A 22875-nucleotide genomic window follows, 5' to 3' on the forward strand; every position below is an offset into this window, starting at 1 on the left:
TGACACGGGTGTGTTTTCCTTTAAGTTACAGCTTGATGTGTTTTGAACACAATCACATTTAAAAAGAAAAAAATGTTGTGCTGCTTGTTTTCAATGCCTGGAGTACTCTGCAGCCTGTCGCTGCCTTTGTGCACTTGGCTTGCGTTCATCGACTGATGCAGCCTTCCAACTATTCACCGCCCACCTCGGAGCCACTTGTCACTTATTCGAGGTCGTTATCTGTCAGTAATTCTCCAATCGTGCATTTGTGCAAGACAGTGTAAAGGATTGGGTTGTGTGAATGTCATGTGCACGGCAAATTGGCTTTGCTTGTCGTTTAATTGAGCCTCTGAGGCGCACGCACATGTGCTGGAGCTACTCGAGTGCAGCTGACATGATACAATATTTTGAGCCTAACTCAGGATAATGAAGATTTAAAGTAATTAAAAACACGGTTGTACGGTCTTGCAATAAGGAAGGAAGGCTAAATTAGGGGTAATTTCATCTTTTATGGCCATTTTAGCATCGTGTTGTTCTATAAACACATTTTCACTGAGCCAACGAGGCATTTAAAGGCTTTACATTTGCCAGTTATGAAGTTATCACAATATGCTGAATGTATTATTAACGTTAAGCTCAGTCTGTCTCCCATGCCGTTATAATAATGACCTGTTTATAGCTCTGTGGTCTGAATCATCATCATCATCATCATCTGATCAATGCCTCCCTGTTCTCATTTACCAGGTGATTACATTACACGTTTAGAAACCCAGCCCCTCTTATTACAGGCGGTCATCAGCTTCGGCCGCTCTCTCCTGACCAGTTTGCCTTCCACAACACAGTAAAAAGCAATGCATGTTGCAGTATTGCTTGCTGGTGCTGTTGGGTCACAGGGCGCCTGACCGGTGATAAAGTGGTTAATACTCCTGCCTCTGACGCACACCAGACACTTTATCCTCTACTTTCCAGGATCCTGCATCTCCTTCCCTTGAGGCTATGTCTGAAAACTGTGCAGTTGGTGAAAAAATCCTCACCATGGTGAGCGAAACGGGAATATTTGAAGCTTTAGGGTCATTGCAAATCCTGCCATCACTGAAACATACAGTACATGTTTTGTTGTTCTCTGGTCTTGTGGAGGAGAAGTTTCTCAGTTAATCTGTGTTTAAAGTCTCGTTACAGATGTGAAACCTGATCACTTTCGTGTGGATTAAATAATATCCAGCAACTGAAGCCTCTGCTTTTTCCCCCTACATAGTATTTTGTACACACACATTCATATACACATCCCTGTTCTATCTTTGAGAGGACTCGCAATGACATGCATGCCCTAGCCCAGCGGTTCCCAAACTTTTTAGGCCACGCACCCCCTTCTACATCCCGACCGGGTTCACGCACCCCCAACCCCCCCCCCCCCCCCACACACACACCTTAAAAAAACAAAGTGGGGTGCGCGCACCCCACTTTGGGAATCCCTGCCTTAGCCCCTTACCGTAACCTTAACTATCACAACTAAATACGTAACTTAAACCTAATTCTAACGTGAACCTTAAAATCCAAGTCTCGAAAAAGGCCTTCAGAGAAGTGAGTGATTTCCAAAACGCCCCCGCTCTGTGGTTAAAAAGTGTGTTGGTCCTCACTATGTAGCAAGTACAAGAATGTACACACACACGTACATATGTAGTGGTCAGGTGGTTTACTAGCTAAGCATATTACTAGGGGGAACAGCTAGACAGCTCTGTCCAAAGGTAAAAAACATCCTATCTTATTAGGACCAGCATTCTCCGCTGGTTGCCTGGCAACTGCACGGTGATGACAAGCCTCAAGAAATAGTGCCGGCAATGTAATCCCATGTAAAACAATAACTTGTAATTTTTACACTTTTGAGCTGATTGAACCAACGAGGTGAAAAAAAAAAAGGAAAGTTAATTAGTGAGCTTTTGATGTGCAGGTTGACTGATGCGTTTTTCACGAGGTCACCCAGGAGGCTGGTCAGGCGTCACGCCACTATGTGGAAGATGGAAGGGTTATGTAATGTTTCCCACTTTTAGATTCAATGCATACGGTGCCCAAGAGAAGGAGCGAAAGAGCCATACCCGAGATCCGTCCACCACACTGTGAAGTGCTCAAGCATCGCCTCGTAAGGGAATATATCCGTGCACCATTACGACACTGACGTTGTGCAGCCAGCATCATCGTCCCCTGGTTCGAGCAGTCACAGAGGATCCGTGGGAACGAGGAAGTCAAGATGGCGCAGTTCTTTTCTTCAAGGCCGTGGGAGGTGAGACCAAATGGCGTGCCGTCTGTCTCTATTGTTTCTGCCTTTCTGCACAACCGCTGCGTGAGTGCAAGGCGACATTTACAATGTAAGCCAGATGCTTGTGATCCCGAGGCTCCACTGCCAACAGGTTCTGGGACAGTGGAAGCGAGGCTTGTTGAGAGGAGGGACCGACAGGCAGCCTGTCACTTTGCCTCTCAGATCTTCTAAATTAGGTTTACTATTTCCTTTGCTTTGAGCTTACGCAACATGTTCAAACACTTACACTATTAGCTATTAACATATTAGCTTTTATATATGATATGATAATGCAGCTTAGGTTTTTGCTTACTCCCATTTCTTGGCTTCATGTGTTTGTTTTCTTCCTCCCAAGCCCATCTCCCTATAACGAGTTTGCTAGAAAGAGTGGGTGAAGCAAACAGATATTAATTACCACAGGTATTAATTCAGGGCAAATTAGATGATTGCAAAAGTGACTTTTACTTGATGAGGCGTAATTACTGTCGTCCAGATCTACTCCTTATTTATGAAAGGGCCTGTCAGTCTCAAATTAAGTTTACAGTCTCCTCATCTGACCTTTTGAGTGAGATTAGAAACAAGACAATTGAAATGTCATCTACCCTATGTTTTAATCACTGGGGATGTTGATGCAGTGAAATAATATTTCCTGTTTATCAATATGGAATGTCAAAATGCAAGTCGCCAATATTTATGGCCCTGCCTCTGTCATTATTTGCCATCAGTCAAGAGAATATTAAGTTTTGTCAGGAGCCTGCTATTGTGCAGACCTGAGAAGAATACTTCGTATACTATTAGATTCTGTATTGCCTTATATCTGTTCCACTGCTGTATCTATCTGCATGGTTCTCAGGACCCTGCTGGTTTTCATTATGGCTTTGATTCGGGGCTGATTTCCACCTGCTAAATTTAATTAACTCATGAACAGAGTAGACAAATAACGTCAACTCTTAACTTACCGGGATGTTCTATTTTATTGTCTTTTTTTAACAGGGAATTTCTCAATATATGGTAAAAAGAAAGAGTAAGATTTTCTTTCTTCTGCTGTTTGTTGCAAATTATATTTGGACTGTATTTCATAAACACATCATGGAAAAGGATTTAGAAGTACAGTATCTATATATCATGTTATAATGTCTTTTTAACGTTCTGGTATAGTTGTAACTTGTTATAACACATGTTTTTTGGGGCGTCTGGTGCTCGGGAGGTAGTTGTTGGGCTATTTGACGAACGTGGTGTCAACTGATAAGGGTACAAATCGGAACAAAAGTAGATAAGGAACGTTTTGCCCGCCTGTAGTTAAAAGCATTTAAATTGTGAGCAAAATGGAAAAAGGAAAGATGTGAAATCATCTTGAAGAAGAAGAAATGAATGGAGGGATGAATTCCTTTTATTAATTCCTTTAATGTGACTGTTTTGTTTGTCCTTTTCTTTTAATTGAGGTGGTTCAGTAATGTTCAATCCATCAAATCAAATGTTTTCACAGAGCCTCATACAAGTAAATGTAATTAAAGTTTCTTCACAGCGGGAACGCTGAGGAGAGGACCATGCATCAAGCAAGGAGGGGAGATATTTGATGTTGACATCGTGAGTAATGACAGTGTAATGAATTATGGAGCGATAAAAAGTGAGAACAGTCATGGACAGTTTGTGTCTGTGGCTTTATTTCTTCCCCAGCATGGTTGCCATAGATGCCAGAACTGTGTTCCTGTTTGGTCTCTGGTTCTGTCTGCTGCTTCTATTTTGGTCTCTCTCTCAGTCCAAAGTGTCAGGCAGCGCAGGAGGGGTAGTGGCAAAGCCAGTCTTTCACCACAGGGACAGAAGAGTGTGAGGTTGTCTCGCCAGAACCCCATAGAGACATTAGCCCCACAGGTACATGCTAATGAAGACAGTGGAATCAGTATTCCTGCCATCCTCCCCACAGCGACACACACACACACGTTTGTATTTCTGTACTTGTGAGGACCGCTGCCCATCCATTGACTAAGTCCTCAAGTGCAACCTTGATTCTACTGGGCTGTTATAGGTGCAATTCACGTGATTCGGAGTGTTGATATAGCATTAAACAACTATTTAAATTATAAGTGTAAAGATATAGTGAAGTAATGTTGGGTGCTGTGGTGGCTGTCGCCGTGGCTAACCTTACCCGTCACAGTGAGAAGGTTTTAGGTCCGAACCCCGGTCTGGGCAGGGCCTTACTGTGTGGATATTGTGCCCATTTTGCGTGGGTTTCCTTCGGGTGCTCCAGATTCTATCACCACCAAAAAACGTATTGTAAAGTCTGCCTTCCATCTCCTCTAAAGCTCGCTAATCAACACGCAATATCTCTTTGGTTGTCGTAGGCCAATGGCTTCAACAAACCTGATATCTAACATGTTGTATGCCAAGGGAAGGTAATGTTTCCACAATCTCAATCCCCTACCTGTATAATAGCTTCCTGTTCTCACTTTTTCTCATTCCCCGCTGTCTTTGTGAGGATGTTCGGTCCTCATAAGGATAGAAGCGTGAGAAAACACTCTCACACATCTCATATCTTCATTATGCCAGATGTGAGTCGGGGGTCCCCTGTGACTCACTGACTGTATGAGGGTATTTCACAGAAGATTAATATGGGAAAGATAAAGGGAAGCGTCGTGTGTAAGAATGGATAAAAGCTGATCCTGAAATAAAATCACGCAAAAGAGTGAGTAAAAAAAAAGAAGAAATTTTTAAAAATGGGGGATGGGAAACAGAACAGATCTAAGAGATCCCTCTCTTTTTTGCCTCATGCTGTGAGCTGGTAATGGCAGACCATTCACAGAATATGAAACGGGGCTTCCTGTGAAAACTTTCACAATAAAACACAAAAAATGTGTGCTTTTTACCAACATCATTAATCTTGTATGGAAAAAGAAGTCGCCAGTAATAAAGATGAAATAGGCTGTCTATATATAGGCGTGGAATCAAATCCTGCTCAGGGAACATGTGATCAGGGTTTGAGTGAAATGTGAGCCGGGTATTGACCTGTTCTTAAAATACGGATAAGCTTATCTCAAAGCCAGCGTTGTCCACCTCTGATGTAGTGATACATTTGTCCCAACAGAAATTAATTGGAGGATTGATTGAACTCTGGTTGTCTATGAGAAGCCTTTCAGTTGATGCTAATGTGACATTATGATCTGACTCCACACGCGGAAGAGTGAGTGTTCACCATGGCTGTCGCGTTGTCTTCTGGCGCTTGTCATTATTCTAACTTATGGTGTTGACACAAGAGGCTCAGTGCCCCATGCATAGTGAGCGGCCATACGAGAGACAGTTATTTGTTGATTTGTCCGATACGGAGGACCAATCATGAATTATTGGAAAGTGGATGAATGATTAAATGGAAGGATGGTCAAATAGGCAATAAATAACTTGACACAATGGAACTAAAAGAGACAAATAAATCAGGAAAAATATCTCTAAAATTAACAGAAAAATATAAAAAATAAACAATAATTCTGATGATAATAATAATACAATTTATTCATAAAGAACTTTTCAAAGAAGCAAAATATGAAAAAGAGCTGGAAGCGCTGGGATCCTCTTTAATTAGAATTATCGATGAGACACAAGACAAACATCAATAGGAAGAGATTACCAATCCTTTGTTAAAAATTCCACCATAAACGTGCAGTAAAGTGAACATTGTCTTGTATTTGCACTTTAGAAATCTCACTGTTGACCAGCACTTTCCTTATTTATTTGGCTTTTGACATTGGTCCCAGATTTGTTATAAACCGATCCATAAGCACTTGTTGCTGATATAATGGGGCAATATTCCGACACGGGAACTTATCCATCTTATTGGATTACTTTTGATCATGAAAGGTTTCCATAAGAATACTTTTATGAATGAATTCCTTCAGTTCATTCATTCGTTCCTCCATATAGCCCAGGACTTGCAACATGCATGTTTAGCCTCACGATCACAGGGATAAGCAGTGTGCTGCAGGTTTTGCCTGCAATCCTCTATGCTAACATTTGCACGTCAGCCACCTTGTCTTTAGTCATTAGACGTTTTCATCTGTGTCAGGAGGGTTTGCGCTTTCTATTTCATGCTTTTATTCTGAAGGCAAAGCGCACCTCAGCCTCAGATGCTGGCTTGACGCATCTCTCTCGCTCTCGCTCTCTCTCCCTCTCTCTCTCTACCTCTCTCCACCCGCCGTCACCCGGCGCTGTGCCGATGCCTCGTTAAACCTGGAGCCACCGGGAAGGATGAGCTGCCCTGCTACCGGAGAGAAAACACATTTCATTTTGTTTTAAAGAAAGAAAGAAAAATAATTACAAAGAAAGAACAAAAATCCGGATCTTTTTTTCTTCTTCACGAAGGTTAGTTTTTTCATGGAAGACAGAGTGGAAGGAGACCAACTCAGTGAGAGGATTGCGTTCACAGTGTGTCACGGCAAGTGTGTGTCAGTCAGAGCGCGTGGACTCCCCGCTCAGTGATGTAAAACGTGAAGGTGGATTTCTTTTTTTTTTGGCATGTGGAGGAGGAGCAGGTAGAAAAAGGTAAGACTCATCATGACACTCTCGCTGAGCATCGAACAGGTTTTTTTTTCTCACCCCAGTTTCTGTCTGCTGCCAAGACGAGTGAAAACCTCTCCACGCACGACTCAATATTAACTAACTCGCAACGGGGGGGGGGGGGGGGGGGGGGGGTGATATTGACACTTGGTTTCATCAGCAGACTAATAGGCGTAGTCCAAATCTGGGCGCGAGAGGTGTGAGGATTTTTTTGGGGGGGGGGAATGAGAATGGAGATTAAAAAAAAGAAGCTCTGCCTCAGTTTGGGAGTGATGTACGGTGTTGAGGGAAGAGAATGCGCTGCATGCATTCACTGTGTGAGTTTGGTTTGGATGACGCCCCCCCCCCCCCCCCCCGTTCAAGGAATCAATTAAGTGAAGAAAAAAAAAAAGTCTGAAATGTGCCCTGGCTGAATGGTATGGTGACGCCTGTGGATGTGATTTTTTGGACGACGACACATGCACTGTATGAAGTTGGCGGCTGGTGCTCTGCTGTGAGTCAAAGTGGCCCTGCAGCAGAGGAACACAGTCCTTTATTATTTTTTTCTTATTTTTTTGTACCCCCCTCCTCTGAGTGGACCAGGGTCTCTAAAAGCCTGGGGGGGTAGTGTAGATATATCCTTTAATGCGGATGAGTGCTTGCAGAAAAAAGAAGCTCACTTTACACACTTCTGTCCTGTCCTTAAGTCTGAGAAATAGGACTGAATTATAAATGAGTTGTGCTCCTGCAGACGGACTCGGCTCCTGTCTCTTGTCTGACGTCGGCGGGCATTAATTGAACGTGGCATGGCCGTACGGTAATTGCGTGCAAATGAAATCTGCTTGTTCCTATCTTCATAATGAGAGGAGAGAGTTCGGGCGGGGAGGGTGAGGGATTGCCAGGAAATACCTTTTGTAAGCCGAATCTAAAAATAACCAAAGTGAGCGCTCGGGAACAACAGTTTTGTGAGCTGTGTCAAATAATTCCTCGCACTCCCTAAATTCTCACACCGTGTGCCCCGTGGATCCAGAATATCAAAGTAAGTGGATACTTCGCCGTGCGTCAGGATTTTCGACAACCGTCGCCCCTGCTGTCTCCGAGCGAGAGGGATGCTAATGGAGGAGAGAGAGGATACAGGCGCTACCGCTGCAACAGAGCGAGAGAGAGAGAGCGTGTGAGGCGTTTCCATGGCAACCTGTCAGAGGGTGTGTTTGGTCCCTGGAGACGGTGAGGAGAGGAGCAGAGAGATGAGAGGCGAGGAGAAAACTATCCCTCGTTAAGGGTGAGAGGGGGATGGGAGAGGAGATAATGGAGGGGGAGAGGGGAAGGTGCACTCAAAAAAAGGATATTGGGAGGCTGTTACATTTACTGTAGTGTAACATGTATTTCGAACGACATTCATTCATGTTTCCAATGTGAACGTGATTCAGTCATGTAGGATTTGCATGAACTTCAAAAACGTAACATTTATTAGATCCATTCATGTTGCGATAAACTGAGACAATCTAGTATCTAGGCATGACCGCGAAAATCAGGACGAAGGCAGTCTTCTTCAGAAGCAGATTGTTGAGAAGAAGACACACCGTTGGCTTGCACATGGAAAAGGTAAGCAGAAATCCACCATCATCCGCCTAAATGTAAAATAATATGTGCATAAATGTCTTCAGCTCTTAGCTAACGTTAACTAGCTAGTTGTTCTGTTGAGGCTATTTGTTATTTTCGACCAAACTTAAAAAGCCAACAGTCCCCATGTGCACGGCTAGCTGTTAGCGTTGGGTTGTCTCCTTTTTTGCAACCTGCCTCATAACCTGCCATTGTGAACGGTAAGCTATTGTTAATGACGAGGTAACGTGTTACCGACATATTATAAGGTGTTCGCAACTAGCTAACAAATGTTAATGACGTTGGCATACTTCCTGTAGAGTTAAATTAGCGCGCTAACGTTAGCACGCTAAGATTAGCCGTGCGTTAGCCGGTTTTATCAGACTTTTCACACCAGTGATGCCCTGCAGGGTGATGTTGTGGACTTGTGTGCTGCAGACCTCAGTGTGTGTTTGACTTTCTCCCGCATGTGTAGATTCACTGTCCCTGTGTTAGCCGTGCTAACGTTAGCGCGCTAACATTGAGCTAACGTTAGCCGTGCTAACGTTAGCCGTTTCTTACTGCTTACGTTAGCCTGCTTACTGCTAACGTAAATTTCAGGGAAACTTAACCTTTCCCTGAGATTTGCACGGTTTTATTAGACTGTTCACACCAGTGATGCCCTGCAGGGTGATGTTGTGGACTTGTGTGCTGCAGACCTTAGTGTGGGTTTGACTTTCTCCCGCATGTCCCTGTGTTAGCCTGCTTACGTTAGACGTTTCTTACTGCTGCCGAATGCAGCAGACGTAATACATGCGTGTCTTGTTTACTTTCTAAGCTAAGCTAAATACTAGCAGAGTTTGGGTGAGGGTGGCTGAGTTTGATTAGCCGAATATGGATACAATTTGACCGGATTCAAATCAGAGCCTTCGCGCTACATTGCACACTTTGGAGCCGAGATATCTCAATGTTTTTACGGACAGCGACACGCTCTCTCTCTCTCTCTCTACAACCAACCACAGCTAAAGTCATGGAGTAGCATTACCTGAGGAAAGCGGGTACGATAGTAGTTATAAGCTGTGTGGACATCCATTGCCAAATAATCTAGAGTCACCGTAACCGTGCACTTTATCACTGTAAGTATTGTTTTACCATATGTTCCAGAAAGAGTTATTTTTATACGACAGATGAATGCTCATTGTCTATAACAGGGGAATTTGTTTGAAGAGACGTCTGTATGATTTATTAGTGAATAAGGGCAGCTTGTTATGACGCAGAACATGCTGAATTCTGTGTTTTTACTACGAGGACGTTGCTACAGGCCCGATTGTATTTATTTTCCGATTGGTTATCTTTCCAATGATAGAAGAGATGTGTTAACTTGGGGGTAACATTTATATTTGTTAATAATATTGAATTAATAAAAGATAATTGAAGTAAATGTATCTATTCTTTTTTACATGATGAATCTTTACAAATATGCTGTGTTAGAAATAGCAGAAAGTCACAGTGAGAAAAATATATAATATTTGCTACTTTCCTTGACAATCATTTTTTCATCAAGACAATTTAACCTTCATTGATTGTTCTATCTGACTTTATTGCAGCAACTTCTGACTGCAAAAGTGTCCTGTGTCTGCTATCCCCCAGAGTGTCCTGGTCAACCTCACTGACTGCACCATCCCACTGCAAGAGTGTCCTGGTCAACCTCACTGACCTGCCAGGCATGAAACGGTGAATGTTTCTCACTGAACAAGCGATTCCAATGTTAAAAAGCTTATGTGTGATGGTCTAGCTAAATTATGTGGAGGTGTATGGAGTGTAGTGTATCTCTATCTGGTAGATATGAGCTACTAAAACATATTAGACGACAGCACAGGCAGCGCTAGCCATGCCCACACATAAACTGCCCATGTACTTTTAAGACGTGGAATGCTTTGCACATTCATTTAAGTAGAGTCCATCTTCAACAAAACTCCCAGGAGCTGCTAGAATTGTCAACATTCAGTTGTCATTTGTGCACTTGTATTGATCTTCCACAGAGAAGGATTCTTTTTTACACATTTGCACTCATGTGAAGAGTCAAGAAACTGTTACTTGTATGTTTGGGGGTTGCAGTGTTCAAACAAATGTATACGGAACATTTCACTCTCACAAGACCAGGAAACACAATCCACATACATTCAAATATTTCAAGCCAGATATAGTTACAACCAGTGAAGTTTCACAAGAATCCTGTGATAATCCTGAGGAAGATGAACATACTGAAGATAACCCTGCAGTTGAAGATGCGTGTATTGTGCATTTGCATGTCTTGAACGGACTGAACTGCAATATCAAATGTGTACCTAACAACAGTGACAACAAAATAGCCAAACTAATTTCTTTTTTGTGTAGGTGAATGCAGAATTCAAGAGAATCACAACAATCAATTTGCAGTCAAAGTTCTTCTCCCAGCTGGATCTTCACTCTGAAAACCTGATCCAGGTGTATGCCAAGAAAGGTGGAGTTCAAGGGAGGAAGATCAAGAGCATCATGGTACCCATAACCCAGGTATGATAACAATGGAAAAGTTGAAGAGAGGCTATTCTACTCGTAGAGCTTTTGTATTTTTTTACTTCCCCGTTGCTCTTATTGGTTGTCTGCACCTGTTGATAACGCCCCATGGCAATTTAAAATGAACTGAGAGGTTCCAGAATAATACGCATTTCTGAAATTAGGGTGGTGATGCCAAGCTGTCATCGGTAGCGAACATTCAAAAACCTTGGGAGATTAATAAGAAACTTTAGGAAAGGTGTAGTTGAAGCCATAGGCGCCAGCAGCTACTGGATCCCAAGGGTTCACATACTAATGCACACATGGATATTGCATGGTTAATCATTGTGATTAATAAGCTGGTTGGTTGAGATGGTGTTCCTAATGTTATTTTATTTTGCATATTTTCTCTTATCTGCATACTTAGACTGACAGCGTTGACGTCAGACGAGAATGCGTCCTCAAAGGTCTGTGTCTACCTGAACGAAGATCCAGAGAAGCTGGTGATGGAATACAAGGTATGTTCATTTACCTTATCTTTATTTGGGGATGATCACAGTTGGAATAGATGTGGTTTCCTCTTGGTTGCCATTAGCTTTAAAAATGTGAAACTTTTATTTACCTTAGTAATGCTAGAATAACAACCACTGATCTCATGGTAACAGACAAGCCACTGGTAGGGCTTAGTCATTGAAGTAGCTCACCATGGCTCAGTGAAACAATTTAATATCAGGTAGTCATAATGTCTTTTAATTATGTGAATAAAGGTATTGATAGCTGTTTATACAGTCAAATTAACATGTGCAATAAAAATGGGATGTAATGCACATAAGTGAAAATGATTGCCCTTAATTGTTTTGTCACAGAATTTCGAAAGCAGTCAAACGGCCATGGCAGAGACCGTCTTTGGAATCCTTGTCATTTGAAAAGAAGGTGCAGAGCCCAGTGATGACCCTGAGGATGTTGGAGTCATTCTGGAGGGGGTGGAAGTGCTAGATGAGTTGGAAAAGGTACCTTTTGCGGTGTCAATGTTGCTTGCGCTTGTGTATGCTCTCAACCTGAGCTACCTTCCAGAGCTCAAGTACACATTCGAAGCTCTGCAGAAGATCATGATGGAACTAAATGGAAACAAACTATCCATAAAAGGACAAGCTCTCAAAACAAAGCTTTTCCATTAGTTTGAGACTGCCCACTGATGGCTAAAGCAGATAAGAAACTTCCGTGTTTCTGTGCTATTTTCTGTAATCCTGTGAGTTCACCAGGACATTAAACGACAAGTGCAGTAAGTTAGTAATTGCAAAATGTAAAAAGGAATGTTTTAAGAAGAATGTTTGAAATCTTTTAAGAAGAATGTTTGAAAGGTTTTAAGAGGAATGTGTTTTTTTTTTTTTAGACCGCTTGTTTTTTTTCAAATGGATTAAGTACCAAGATCCACTATATTGGCACTTTCAAAAATAAGTGAAGCAGTGTACTTTATTATTTTGAATGTATGTATGTCATAGAAAGTTGAAAAAACTTGTAATTTTGATATGTATGTTTGCAAGCAACTGGTTGTTAAAACATTATTCAGTGCCTCCTTTGAGAAATACAATTGTATTGCAACATCTCCCATTTGTCTTGTTATGTTTCCAGCCGGCTGTATATTTTGTTAAAACTTAAGTTTCAGTTCTGGTTCACGGTAAACGTTTAAAAAATGTTAACACTCTAAAGTTATTTTTAGAATTACCTTAGCTAAATCATGGAAAGTATTTCAACACGATTAAACGTGCAGTTGTCAGGTGCTTGTATGAGTCTATAGACCCATACAAGCGCCTGACAACTCCACGTTTTAATAAAAAAAAATGACGCTTTCAACGAACTTAATAAAATCATGGAAAGGATTTCCACACGATTAAAATGCTTTCTTCAAGCAAAAAGCAATTCTGTTGGATCAACGTAATTTATTCGGGTTAGTCCAACCTATTTTACTTGGGCCGGATTCAATTAATTCATTTGGGTTGGTCCAACTTAATTGACTGTTGTATTTTTTACTAATGTAGAATTAGTCAAACCAACCCTAATCAATTAAGTTGATCCTACTCAAGTACTTTAAGTTGGATCAACATAATTGTTTTATGCTTAAAGAAAGCATTTTAATCATGTGGAAATCCTTTCCATGATTTTATTAAGTTCGTTGAAAGCGTCGTTTTTTTGAGTGTGGGATTGTCTCCCCTCCCATTGTTTGTTTGTCTCCTCACGCCGCCTCCCCCTGTTCATTTGGAGGTAACTGGCAGGGTCTGTCATGGCCGTGTGTGTGTGTCACGTAGGAGGGTTTCACGCTCATAAAGTGCATGAAAGTGTTTGAACTCGCTCTAGTCCGCAATCATTTTCCCGTTGACTCTCTTTTCTTCACACTTCCTCGATGTGTCTTCAGCGAGTCCAACCAAAACCTTGACCTCGGCGGCCTCGTTCGGTCCACCTCCAACCCCTGCGTTTATGCTAATGATGTAACATCCCGCCCATGTGGCCCCGCACCAACCAGCCAGTTGCTTCCTTGGCATTTTTAACTCTCCCTTTGACGGTAATGTGAGGAAGGAGCGGCCAGCGTTTGGAGATTCATCTGACAGGTGTTTACTCCCACTGATTACCTTAATCGCCGTTGTTAGGACCTCCGTGATCCGTGGCCGCGTTCGCTTTAACCCAACAGGCGACTTCTGGCCGCATCCATGGACACACCCGCAGCAAATTAATGATGAGCCCAAGTCCAGAAATCTATGGAAATCAACGTAATCCAAACGAATTACTGATCTAAAATATATCCTTGATATTAATTGTTATTGTGAAAGGACAAATACCACGTGTTGCAGCAACAAGTGTCACCTAAAGATCCACATTTTTCTAAAATGATGAATATGTATATGGTTGATATTTCCACTTCCTTCACACAAGTTGAGCACAAATTCAAGTCATTGTTCTGCAATCAACTATTCCACCCACAGTAACAGAACAGCTGGCTGCTGAACAGCGCCATGATTAATGTAAGGCCTTAGTTCTCACGCACACACAACCTTAATTGCTTGAATAATTGTCTTTTGTCTTTTTGGCACGACAATTGGCTGTTCGTCGAGTGTTCTGGTAAGGAATGGAAAACAAATTCAAAAATAACTTTATCTCATAAATGTGTCATTGTGATCATCAAAGACGATAAGAAGTGGACATAGTGGTCCTGTCGTCGCCCATTGGTTTGTGGACTGCCGTTTTGAAGCCTCGAGTTCAGCATTTTGGCCATCGCCATCTTGGATTTTCGCTGTCACCATCTTGGATTTTGGCCGTCGCCATCTTGTTTTTTTTGCAAGCAGTGAACGGAAGTGCCTGTATTTTGACTGTGAGTGGTGTAGAGACGTCGAATACGGTCGCAGCAGCGACAGGCATCCGTATAATCAGACTACTTTTTGCAACCAAAGGCGTCGCCTCCTGATGGCCAGTGAAGAAAATGCAACTTTAATGCACGTCCGCATTGACTTTTCAGAACCAGAGGCTGACACCTGGTGGAGCCGTGGAAGATTTAAACATTTTTAAGATCATTTTATCACCCAACCTTATGATTATCTTATAATAAGGTAGATCTTATAATAAGGTAGAAATGTAAAGGATTACAGAGGCCGAGCAAGTTTCAAGTCTGTTTAAGTTTGGTTTGATAGTGTACTGAAATTTCTTGAAAACCGGTGGCTGCTTGAATCACAGTAAAACACATTAAGTTGTCTGCAACACAGCCATTTGCTGGAAAATGGATTGCAGTAATGTAAACAATATCTGATTTGTAGTACGGACACAGTCTCCACAGACAAAGAAGAAAAGCGATCGTGTTGAAATTCAAAACATAGGAACATGACGTCTTCTGAGGATCTTCCCTGACAAGATGAAATCCTTATCCAAGATGCATAGAGCATAGAGCTCAGAGTGAGATGCAGCACGGAGGGCTTTTATGTAGCTCACGGGTTTCTGGCAAGGTCCTGAGAGATGGAACCACTCCCTTTCCACACGAAGAAAGCCTTGACGCAGCCTTGACAAATATCAGACTACAAATGAGACAAGAACTACCACCACACGGTCCCTCCGCCTCCCTCGCCTCCGCTGCTGGAGGCTACTTCACCGGGAGGAGAGCGGGAAATTCTGCCAGCACAAAGCCGAGCGCCTCCAGTCTCCAGAGCAGGCATCATGGTCTCCCACCGGCTGTCGTCTCCTAACCAGTGTGACGTTAGCATGAAAGCTGACTAACTATCTGCTCAATGAAAAAAAAAATGCTTCATTGTCAGATAATCAATCAATAACACTTATTCAAAAGTCGTCATAATGTGCCGATAGCTTAATTTCCAGTCCACAGAAAGGAGGGAGCAGGCTTGTATTGTGCTGTGACTGAACTACTTCATGGTGTTTACGGAAAAAGTAAAAAGGGAGGTGATCAGAGGGCTTCAACGTTCTTTTATTTCATGATGTGCATTAGTCCCAAACAGTTGACTCTATCTCAGAATTGGCCGTGCAAGATTAGGGCTTTTTTTAAACACTAAATGCCATTTTGAGCCATTAATTAATCAGGACATCAATTTGTTAAGAAACGTCAATGTCAACACCAACAATGATGTGTTTCATCACAGTACAGTGATCTCATCTGGTTTACAGCCTAAAAAAACCCATGATTGAGTGAGCAGTTACTCTATAAGCAGAGGAAGAGGTAGCTGCAACAGGTGGACACACATCCGAATGCTGAATCACAAAGACGTAATAAAGTGCTTCGAATTGCAGGGATGGAACCACCCCTAAACTGGAACATCTTTTTCTGTGACCTGAAGAGAGTATTCTCAAAATAGTCTCAAAAACAGGGTGCGTCTCAGTATTCTGATGGTGGTCTGGTGAAAACGGCTAAAAAGCTTCTACACAACTCTTCAGGAAGAAATAGAGATTCTACAAATCTTGGAATGTTTGTGAATACATTGAGTTTTAACTTGACAATGATGTAAAAGGTGGCTGCAATAGAAGGGACTTAACAGATGTCTGAATTGAGAGCACACTCAAGTAACATGACAGGGCGGCAGACATGCATGCATCATGGTGGGATCAAGATGAGCCCAAACAGCCAGTGTAAGCAGACAGTGATGCAGAGACTTTTAATCTCTGTGCTCTTGCTCTGAATACAGATTTGGCCAAAGTAACAGGGCAGCGAGGGCTCTCTCCAGATGTAGCCTCGCAACACATTAGCTATGCAGCGAGCCGTGTAGCGCTCGCCTGTTATCGGGGACGAATTATTTTTTTGTTTTGACAGGGAAGACGAAGCTAGTCTGTGGGGCCCTTTGCCGGAGCGTGATTAGCAATGCAGATGCAGGTTTCTGGAGGCGTCGGTTTCAACAAACTCAAGGTCCCCCCCCCCTCCCTCCCTCCCTCCCGCCCGCTCGTCTCCAGTGCATGATTAAAATGTAACACTTGTGCGTGGGAAATTCACAAGAGCAGGATTATTCCCCGACACTCACGGAGCCTATTTTTCGCTCAGGTATATGTTGCGCCTCCTCCTGCACGCGCTCTCTTGCTCCTTCTCTCCAACATAAATACACCAGGGCTCGACCCACATGGGTTTTTTTGCGACGGCGGAGCCAAAATCGTCTCAAAGCTGCCAGCAGCTCTTTTTTTTCTGGATCAAACATTCATGTGTGAATGTGAAGGAGGACATCGCCTGAAATGAGAGTTGCATGAGTTTCCTAGAGGTGCAGGACAAAGACGGTAACCGGCAGCGTGGAGACAACTCTGAACCAGGGATCACTGCATAATCCTGCACCAAAGTCACAGTCATAAATATAAGCGGAGTCATAATTATTATAATAAGCACGACAATATTCATAAAACCACACACCCGACGGCATAATAACAATAATAGCATACTCCTTGTTATATAACCCTGCTGAAATCAATTCAGCTCACGGTCCTCACACAGACAACCAGCATAGTATTGATCCATTTTAACATAAATCTGGGATCAATCAAACGGTATCATATCCATCGCTGTGGACAACAATAAGAAGCTGATGCTTCATGGAAGCCTGTAGCATCGGGGCCATTTATCAGAAAATCAATATACTGTATTGGTGTCAACCGACTGGATAAACACACACACACAGGTCACTTTGGGGGACATTACATAGACTTGAGGCCTTTAGGCACTGCTTTATTTATTTATTTATTTATTTTGCGCGATTAATTTGTACGTTAATATACGTGTTCGAATTATTGGCCAATTTCACAATAAAAGCCCCAGACATGTACAGTATACTGAAACTGTTTACCAGAGGAAACTCTAATTCACTCAAATTTACTGAAAGGAAACTAGCTTTCATTAGCTTACAATATAGAACACTTTACCTCAGACAGACTGTCAGACGCTGCTCTGGATCCTGGTAGTTGGTCCTCCACCCGCCTTTAGGCTGCATTCAAACCAAATCAGCTTCTGTGGAAGGGGAAGCAGGGGGGGAAATATGAAAAAAAACCGCTGCGGGGAAAAGTTGAAACGGAATCGACTTTTGAAAAAAACCGTAACGCGGCGTTTTGCCAAACACCGCCGATCCAGAGCTGTTCAACTCAGCCACGAGGACACAAAACGTTAATTGTCCTGCAGTTGCTTGGTGTAAATGGGCCAATTAAGCTCGATTCCCAACCCAACACCGATCAGGGTTGGATCTGGTTGAAATACAGATGGTATGATATTTGGCTCATCGAGGAAGAGCTACGTATGTGCAGCATTTTAAAAGATCTATATGTTTCATCAAATTAACTGTGATTACTGCAGTTTACAGCTTGGTATATTGTTACAGCTTCTCTCACCCATATCCATCAATTCATTCACATTAAAAAGCCACATGTGGCGTCTTACGAGCACAGTGTCCACACTGCTCTTGCACATTGCATTAATAACTAATAAGGTTGTTTGTTGCCTTGATGTAAGTCAATCCATAGTCTGTGTCGCAGCACAGCACATGCCAGAGGAAACAAGCTCCTCTCTGAAAACATCCTCTGACGCGCTAAAAGTCTAAATGTTTATAAGTCACTGCAGTATTTAACGATGCGCAGCTCTCAGCAATGTCAAATGCACATAATGGCACATATCCCTCCCATTGAGAAATGAGGAAACGAAAGCAACAGGCAGGTCTCTGGAGGACACACTCCTGCGAGAGACGCCAGTGAAAATGGGGAAAAAAAGGCTTTCAGCACAATAGTGTTCTCAGGTTAGCGTGGGCTTCCCTTCCTCTGGCGTTATCACAAACCCAGAGGAAGATCGGTTCCCCTTAGAAGCCTATTTTTAGATTATTTAAGAGCACGGTCGGTAAGAGGAGCCAGGTGGCCTTTTTTTTAAATAGTACATTCATTTACACTGTGGTGTACTGACGATATTTCGGTGCTTTACGCAGGTGCTGTCGTCGTTAGCTAACGAGGAGTTCTTGCATGCAGTATGTTTCTCCTGGGTGGCTAATAAACTGAATATTCAAACAGGTTGACCTTTTCCCGAACTTTAAAACGGCCTTGTTTTTGCCAGACCACTATGATTCTGACTTTATCCAACAGCTCATTTAATTCAGCATCAGTGAGAAAGCTACACCAGCGATTGCTTTGTGTTTTCCTACAATAGCAAAGTCAGGACCGGCCCGAATCTGCCCGTTTATTCTTACCCAAACCAACCTGCATGCCTACATCTAACCGACCCAAACAATGATGGCAGCAAGTAACCAAACAGAGGCAGGGCTGGGCGGGTCATGACTTCGCCATAGTAGGATTTGTAATTCAGGGGATTGCTGGTTGAGTAGCGTTAGCGTTAGCGAACTCACGGAACTTGCTAGCTGCTTAAAGGCTACAACAATTATATACATTTCTAGTAGAAACGCAGTAATTACTTTAACTTTTGAATGCAATTGATCCTATTTTTATGATGATACGCAGTCTTTGTTTGAAAAAACATTTATTTTGACATCAATGTGTTTTTCCAGAAACAATTTCGTGGTTATTCTGGATTTCTGGAATACTACTTTCTCATGAAAAATCATCCAATACCTAATACCGGAGCAATGGAAATTCTTGGACCCTTGTTGGATCCTGGTTAAGGGTGGCAGACATATTATATTACAAAAAGTCACTTTTTTATCATGACAAAATTAATAACACGTGATTATAGTCTGCATGATATTGGTGTTTCATTGGGTTTTGCAGCAGTCAGACGGGAGATGTGAGGAATTAAGCCAAGAGGCAGATTTGACATCAGAGTGTCAGACTACCTTCAAGCCCTCCCGCCCTCACCCTCATCTCTTTCCATGTTGGTATTTATTTATTTCAACAGCGAGGCCCGTCACCCTGCATCCCCAGGAGTTCTGCCTGCATCTGGCCCATATTCTAACATCAGCTCCCCCGCCCTCTCTCCCGCTGCCTCCCTCCGTCCCCTGCGACAGCAAATTTACTTTAGAATCAAGTATAGTGTAAATGACAGAAACGCACAAAAAGAAAATGGATTACGCGTCGTGCAGGTGAAAGAAAAACGAGAGCCCGGAGGGGACGCTAAAACAGGAGACCGAAATGAGCAAGGAAAGGTGATAAAGACCTCACAGAAGTGGATAATAGAGCGGAAACGATGCCAAAAGTCAACAGGGAGGCATTTTGGAATGCCATTTAAAGTGCACGAACGGCACAGCGTAAAATAAAGTGAATCTGATACAGGCATGGAAAGTGAGAGCGGCGGCAGGTGAGTGGGGAGCGTGATCTAAATGAGATGTTTCGACCCTTCAACGTAGGTCTTCTGCTGTCATAAATTCTCAATCTCACTATGTTTCAGCTTCAAACTGAAGCGGTATTAACTGCAAGGCTGGTATTGATTGTTTTCTGCCTTTGTGTGTTTCTCTCTAATGTTTTTGGTGTGCTGGATTCTGACATGTTTGCAGCAGCAATGAAGATAAATGGCGCTGTACACTTCAGCATTTCTGTCGAGTAAAGAAAAGGCGCCATCTTCAACAATGCTGTCGTCAAATGTTCCTTTCTAACGAAATAAAACTCCAGTATAAATAGATGCCACGCGTGCTATGCTTCCCGGCCCGACTACAGTGTAATAAATGACACCAGGTGATAGACGAACACAAATCAAACTTGATTTCCTGACATGATGTGCGGTGATAAAAAAAGACAACTGCTGTGGGCATGTCGAGCGTGATAGAGGGGAAGAGACGGCGTGCTGTTGCACATTTCACAACAAATACTGTTCCGATCCAAGATGGTCACTATGGCGTTATTCACCCCTGTGACAGGATGGATGGCTGAGCTGGAGTGCTCAGTGATAGCACAAATAGAATTCTAAAAAAAAAATGGTGAGTGCGGACACAAACAGGTTGTTTGCTCGGGCTGGGAACAGAGCATCGCTCCCGGGGAACACCTGCTATACTTTTAGTGAGCACCCTGTCAATGCTATTGGACCCGGCAAGCTGTGGCCTGCATGCACTTACCCCACCCCCTCCTCATCATTATAAAGCACTTCAAAGAACACAAAGGCCATTAAACAGGATGTTTCCAGTTGAGGAGCCTGTGGCCTCCCAGCTGTCCTGCCGCGCAGACGCCAGCGCTCTGGTTGATCCTCTGTCTGAGAGCACACTCCTTGCCGTGGGGCCACGTGGCTGGTTGGTGGCCAAAGCCACAGCCACAGTGTTTTTTTTTTTCTTTTGTGCGATTATTTTATTATCATTTTTAGCCCTGCGTGGGCCGGGTGCTTCTGTGATGGAGCGACGCCGAGCATCAGAACAGAATGTAGTGCTAATTATGATTCATAACATTGATTACATTCTGTTGGTGTTTTTGCACTGGTGGAAAAATGAGTGTTATATATATCTATATATATATAGAAGTGTTGTGAAATATACTATATTCCTCGAAGTGTGATGCTCAGATACACTTAATGACCGTTAGTGCTGACTGGCTGCATCTTCACTGTTGAAATGTGCATGCGCCACATGTGCAAAGGACCCCAGGCGAGTGACAAATTGTCCTTGGCATCTGGCAGTTTTGATTCCCTCCAGTAAAGAGTAAGTGACCTAAGAGTTACTTTAAAGGTTTATGTCATTGTGGATTGTGACTTTCTCCATTGAGTGGCGTGTGTTGTGTTGTGTTTTTTCCAGTGTGTCTCCCAGTTAGTGTGACCTGTAATATATTCTCCAAAGTGTTTCACGTCTCCGTGCAGAAAAGTGTGCACCGATGTGGGTTGTTTACCTGAACACTTCAGAGATTCTGGAGACAGCCACGGAGGACTTATCATCAATAATTTTCGCTTTATCTGACTGTGCAGAAAAAAAAGAAAGTATTTATAGTGTAAGACAGGCAGAGAGGAGGATGACAAAGGAGCAGCAGAAATAATTTAATTCAAATTCCACTCCCCTCCGTTGTACAGCAGCAGACAACTCCTCAGCAAATAAAACGGAAACTGCAGCCAAGCCATGTAACTCTGTCAGACGTGGTCAATGTAACCACACCCAGCGGTGAGGTTGAACTGCTGGAAGTCAGCAAAGAGAACGTTTCCAGGGGATGTTTGAATCATGAAATTGAACTAAAAATGAATGTAAGAACGTAGTTGGAAGAATTAAAAGGTGAATCTGAATAATAATGTGATGACATAAGATAATGATTATAAAGTTGTATGATTCCGCCAGCTAACTATGAATGTAAATATAGCAGTCAATTAAATCCAAACATTTCTTTTCATTCCTAAAATGAAACCTTTTTTGAATCGGGAATTCAAAATCAAATTATCAATGAAAAAAAACATATAAATTCCATTTCAAGCTAAATCATCAGTCACTAATAGAATCTTAGAGTAAATGGGAAGAGCTCATCTTTGCAAATGGGATGTCGTTGCTCTTGCTGAGAGCAGCATTAATGCAAGCTCTGCGGCCTTTAAGCAATTGCTCGTTGGCCAAAATAAGTCCATTTGCAGTAAAGCTGTAAGATTCTTGGCATCCAGCTGGCAAACACACTGGAACCAATCGAAGCGTCTGACTGCAGAAACCTGCCCTAAAAGCACTAAGTGTTTTTGGGGAGAGCCAGATTTCGCAGAACCAATAATGCGGAGCAATGTGAATGTCGCACTTTGGAGTGGGTAAGTGAACAGAGCGCTGCTCTTGGGACAGTGACAATTCAACAAGAGAACATCCTAAATGTGTTGCATTTTGCTAGTCTTGCGAAATGTGCAAGCAGTCCTCGCCGTGTTTGTCAGCTGCTTTGGGGATTAATTGGCATAGCCGTGTTGGAAATGGATCCGCTGCAGAATGAGACATTCCGTTATTTCGCCAGCATCAAGCTTCAGGAAACTGAGAGAGAGAGACTGTACACAGCAAATGTCACTTGGTTATATTGCATGCGCCTTTCTGTAAAATGACACGGTGACCTCATTGTACAACGGCTTTTAAAATACTTGTTTCACAAAGAGGATCTATCCAGCAATATTTTTGCTTTTCTTTGTCAGTTTCATATTAAAGGTGCTCAATATGAAATTCTGAGCATATCTATTGCCTCCACGCGGCTCGCAACATGGCAACGGCTGAGCTGGAGGCTAACAGTGCTAACAGTGCTGACAGTGCTGACTGACAGAGGAAACTGGTGTTTACCTGATGGGGATCTGGATGGGTGGGTACTCAGGGTTTTACATTTTAGATATATTTTAGGTAATATTGGGTTCTTGTATTGTTTTTACCCGTATTAAGAATAAGATTTCACTTGATTTAGCGACACTGGTGGAAACGCTAATAGTATCTTAATAGCACAAGTTCTTAAGTTGCGTTCCAAATGACACGTTAATCAATGACTTGGTGATGAAAAAGATTTATAACCATTTTTTTGTTTCTTTTTTTGTTTATACTTGCACACAAATATGATTCCTCCTAACAAAAAGTTTTTTTCTGCTTTTCCAGATCGTCAACGTC

At 42.6% G+C, this 22875-nt stretch overlaps 1 protein-coding gene and 1 long non-coding RNA gene across 2 annotated transcripts in view; one reads left to right on the plus strand and one right to left on the minus strand.

The window, feature by feature from the left end:
* LOC306790001 (uncharacterized protein) overlaps positions 1-22875 on the minus strand; it is a gene marked incomplete at its 3' end in the record, with an annotated part of 371019 nt that overhangs the window by 340177 nt on the left and 7967 nt on the right. The window lies entirely within an intron of this gene.
* LOC306789903 lies at positions 10659-12518 on the plus strand. Its single transcript, XR_013772681.1, has 3 exons — positions 10659-10930; positions 11340-11430; positions 11779-12518. It is a non-coding gene; the product is annotated as an uncharacterized lncRNA (long non-coding RNA).

The sequence above is a fragment of the Melanostigma gelatinosum genome (genome assembly GCF_949748355.1).
Source record: "Melanostigma gelatinosum genome assembly, chromosome: 16".
Classification (NCBI taxonomy): domain Eukaryota; kingdom Metazoa; phylum Chordata; class Actinopteri; order Perciformes; family Zoarcidae; genus Melanostigma; species Melanostigma gelatinosum.